Source organism: Perognathus longimembris, chromosome 20 (genome assembly GCF_023159225.1).
Source record: "Perognathus longimembris pacificus isolate PPM17 chromosome 20, ASM2315922v1, whole genome shotgun sequence".
Taxonomy (NCBI): Eukaryota; Metazoa; Chordata; class Mammalia; order Rodentia; family Heteromyidae; genus Perognathus; species Perognathus longimembris.
In genome coordinates this window covers 27,296,084-27,301,180 of record NC_063180.1, presented here as the reverse complement: position 1 = coordinate 27,301,180, position 5,097 = coordinate 27,296,084, and positions in this window count along the sequence as shown.

The window sequence follows — 5,097 nt, the reverse complement described above, 5'->3', positions numbered from 1 at the left end:
CACAGAATCAGAACTTCTGTACAAGTCACCATGGTAAGAACTTTCCTGAGCTTTATTGATTGCGCAGGCAAGCAAATGGACGAGCAGACGAACGGATGAGCACAAGGGAAGGGGCACTCTAACAGAGTGTGGGGCTGGGCTGAAGAGACGGGGAAACAGATCCTTGGCTGTTAGGAGTATTCGTGTGGCATTCATAATCTGCTAGTATGTGTTACTGCCCTTCTGTTTATCTACTACTTTGCTTACTTCATTAAGCTCTGCTATGTTTTCTTACAATCCTGCCTTGCCCAGAAATTCTTATTCCACAAAGTCAACAACCCTAAGTAAAGAGTCCCTACTTTTAAAGGAAACCTCACAAACCCTCACCAATGACTCGTGACAAACCACTTCCCACGAGGCCACCAAAAAGGAAAGCAAGAAATTCCCTGTGCTCTTTCCACACACCAGTGAATTGCAGGCCTGAGTACACGGATGATTTAGTAGCGGGACAATTTTCTGACCATTGACCACTACTTCAGAGTCACTACTTGGAATTCCAACTGGTGAGCAAGTCTTCTTAGTAGTTAATATGATAACGCACAGAAGACTGTTGGCTCTAGGCTGTAAGCTGAGCCCATTTGAGCTGCTCAGGAAGCTGAGATCTGAGGATCGGCCCTCAATGGCAGCCCAGGCAGAAGCTTCTCAAGAGTCTTATCTCTAGTGAACCACCAGGAAATACAAAGTGGGGTTGTGACTCTCTGTGGTCGAGTGCTAGCCTGCAACAAAATAGGCCAGAGACAGTGCTGAGGCCGAGTTCAAGTCCTTCCACTGACAGTAAAAGAAAAAAAAGATGCAAACACCCGATGCCAAAGTCTCATTTCTTTAAGGAAAGCTTTTGCTACTCACCGGGGATGCCATCATCCCAAGACAGTGCTCCTCTAGGCTTTTACTCCCAGGCATTCACAGTGCTATGCTGAAGGAAGCATGGAGGGAGGAAGAAGCCAGCAGCCACCTCCAGCCTAGGATTTCCAGCTCCAGGGAAAGTGAAATCCTGGCTCCTCCCACACGTTCGCCTCCACCCAATCAACAACTCTGTGGAGCACTGGGTGAACAGTCATGTCCAGGGCTGTCCTTCAGCCCCCATCCCCCAGGCCAGGCCTCTGAAAAGCAGAGACTGGCCAACTGGTGTGGTGGGGGTTGGTCCTAGGAAATTCAGATCCCAGCCCCAGACTCTGGGGATTCAGGTGGTGCCCATTGGTGCTAAACAACACTATGTCTTTACATATCCCCTTTAGGTCTATGCAACCCCCTTCATCTGCAATTGAAAGGATGGATTGTCTCCCCTCTGGGCATTGGAAGCTGGGTGGACAGCCCTGCTGTAGTTAAGTAAACAGCTATGTTTACATTTGATCTTCATGACCTTCAGTGTGACATTTTTATTACCTGGGCTCAGGTCTCTATGACTGACTTCTTCTTGAAATAGCTGACCATTATATGTGGACATCCATTTTAGGAGACAATGCATCCTGCCATATATTTAAAAACAATTGTTTGTCATTGAGAGGGAAGGCACGTTCCACAAGGAGGAGCTGTTTTCCCAAGTAATCCTCTTCTAGGATACATGTGAACATTTGGTATGTGAACCTGGCAAGGGTCCTGAACACAGGGCCTAGGATCTGATCCTGAGAGTCTTTTTCCCAAGGCTAGCCCACTACCACTGGAGCCAAGGGGCCATTTCTGTGTTTTTTTTTTCTAAGTAGTTTATTGGAGATAAGAGTCTGGATGATGTTCCTGCCTTAGGTGGCTTAGGAAATTGATCCTCTAATTTCTGGCTCCTTGGTAGCTAGGTTTGTTGTCCTGAGCAGACAGTGCCTGATGAGATAGCTTAATTACAAGCACCAGGGCAGGCTCATTTCCAGGGCCCATGGACTTCTATTCAGAAGGTAATTGCCTGTGCCTCTATTATACCTTGTGATGGGAAACCTGTGTCACGAGGATATTAGAATAAAAAGAGAAAACTCAACAGACCAGTTAAACATTAATGGACAGTTGAAGAGGGCCATTGGAAACAGAGTGACCTGAGGAGTGTTAGGAGACCCGGCAAACAATTCCAGGCAGGGCTCAAGGGTCTTAAGTAGGGTTGGAGGTGGCCCAAAACAAAAAGTTTCAGGACATGCTTTGCAACTTTGTGGTTTTGATTTTAGTAACTTACCCAGGCCTGGTTCTGGGCGCCTGCTCTGCAAACTCCCTGAGCAAGCCCGGTTTTAACCAGCTGCAGCCTGGGTTGTGAATGCAGGTGCCTTTTACCTGGGAAGAGAAGGGATACGCCTCCACGTTTTTTAGAGTGTAGAGTCCAATCAAATTGTATTACTATACTTACCATAGTGTTATGGGGTTCAGGGATCGATGATCAAAGAGACCACTCAGTCAGATGACAATAGGGGATGTAAAGAATTTTGTTGAGAGAGAAAGTACAGGCAGGGTCAAGGCTGGGACCTCAAGATGGAGCCCTGAGCCATCTCAGAAGGTTGCCTACAGGAATTTCCCCTTTATTCTAACTATAGGAATCAGTCACACACAGGTCAGGTGTCTTGACCTTTACTGGAAATCACCTGACCATCAGGTGATAAAACAGGATGCAACTCTGCAAGGGGGTGGGGAAGAGGGGAAGAGGAGAGGAAGGCTCACCGATGTGGACAATACCTAGCAAAGCAAAACAAGTTCAAAACAAGTTTGGTAAGTAGAGCTCATGCCAGGTTACATTATACAATACCAGTCATATTTGTTCAAAGCTAGTGCCAGTCGATCGTCATTCATTGGCATTTACATCATTTCAAAAGCACTTTCAAAATTTCAATGCTATATACCAAATACTCAGGTGGGCCTAGAATTCACAACGGTAAGCAGCACTCAGTCTATCGGGCTAGGAGTCTCATTTAGATGTGCTCAGCATATGTTCACCGCCAATGTGCTCAGCATAGGTTTACTGCCACACGTACCACACAGGTGATAGCAACAGAAGTGAAAGTGGCAGTTAGTGATCACAAATAGCAATTCCTGTAAAACTCTGGCGAATAAAGCAATGAAACATTAAGGCAATCAAAATCTTCTTTAATTGTTTGTTCTGGGTGTAACTGGTACTTACTAAGGACCCAGCTATCTTCTTTAAAACATGCAAATGGGGTAACTATCAGGATTGATCTCTCTCCTTCCTTTCTTTTGCAAGCTCCAGCAGCTCCAGGCCCAGCTGCTTGGGGCTCCTGTTATTCCACTCAGTTTTTCCCCTCCCTAGGTCAACTACTTTGTCTAAGCCTGCTGTTTCTAGGGACCCTAAAAAGAAGGCTCCCATATGCCTGTCCCATATGCCATATGCCTGTCTACTTGAGTGTAATTGGGAGGTCAGATCTGGCCAGTGCCATCATTAACTGTGGAGGGATTTGAGGCTGACTCCAGCTCAGATTAGAGCAGAAGCCAACTCCATCTGCACTAAGCTCTCCCCCACCCTATCTAGGGAAGCTCCCCTTTATTATGATAAGTTAGGTAAATTGACCACCTGAGGCCTGGGAGCTTCAAGGGAACAGGTGCCCTCCCATGGGTAGGCATATCCACCTGATGTCACATCCATGTGCCCTACAGAATGGGTGTATCCACCAGATTTCAAATATATGTGCCAGTTCTATCTAGAATGATAGGTTGGTCCAAATAGATACTGAGACAGACTGTCACTCTATTGGCCACTTACGTGTGGCCTAGCATGCTCTGGAAGTGCTATATCCTCATTGGCCACCTGCGTGTGGCAAGTTTCTCTGTGATGTTTGCCTTATAACCAGGTTGCAAGGCCACGTGAGTGCGGTTCCAGCTCCCGAGTCTGGGTCCTGATCCTGCACTAGTGGTTCGCAGTTTCGGCTCCTGAGTCTGGACTGCGACCAAGGCCGATCGGTTGACTTTTTGTTCACTTTTAACTTCCCCAATAAATCCGTCTTCTTGTCATCTTGCAGCTGGAGACTGTGTAGTGGACTCTTGGGGGGAAACCAGCAATCCACTCCCTTGGTGGGGGGCCGGGTCATTGTAGAAAACCCCCATTCTACTTTATACTGGTGCATAGATTTGACATAAGGTGGATACACCCACTTCAGAGGGCACTTGGATTTGACGACAGGTGCATAGGCCTACCCTTGGGAGGACACAGGTTCCCAGCAAGATTCCATGCCTGAAGGGGTAAATTTACCTAACTTATCATAATAAAGGGGAGCTTCCCTGGATTGGGTGGGGGAGAGCTTAGTGGAGATGGAATTGGCTTCTGCTCTAATCTGAGCTGGAGTCAGCCTCAAATCCCTCCACAGTTAATGATGGCAATGGCCAGATCTGACGTCCCAATTACACTCAAGTAGACAGGCTCCCCAACTTAGGTCTCTTCTCCTTTCCCACTCTAAATCACTCAGCTTTCCTTGCTCTCCTGCATACTTTGTACCTGCCGAACCCCTAGACTCTCACTGGACCAGGCTGAGAACACCAACCTTAACCCTTATGAGGGAGTGGCGGGTGGGGGTGGGCAGCTCCATTCTCCTCTGACCCTGGCCTCAGCTGTGGCGCCACCCAGGCCCCCCCCTGCCCACCAATCTCCTCCTCCTCCATGTCACCCTCCTCCTCCTTCCCCTCCCCCTCCAGCCTTCTCTCTCCCATAGCCTCTTTCAGCTGTCTAGCCTGTTACTTGCTCTGGCCCTCTCCAGAGCCCTTCCAAATGGGCTCCTCTCTTCCCCTCGGGCCCACTTGTTCCTACTCAGCACCAGACTGATGTGTCCCCAATTCCGGTAAACACTACCACCGGCTCAGAAAAGCAGGGTGAGGAGCCTTTCCTATCTCAAGACCACACTGCACCGGGCCGGCAGCAGAGTGCAAGGCCAGCCTTCTTCCAACAGGGCTTAGACAGGGGAAACCACATGCGGTGCTTTACATGGAAGCCAGCTGATATACAGGAGCAGAGCCAGTAGTCAGTAATAACAGGAAACAGTGAAATTGATTAGGGCCCTGCCCCAGCCCGTGGGGTTTTGTCAACTGGAGCCTGAAGGGGAATTGACTTGAAAGAGAGACAAACCTGACACAAGGAGGGAGACCAAG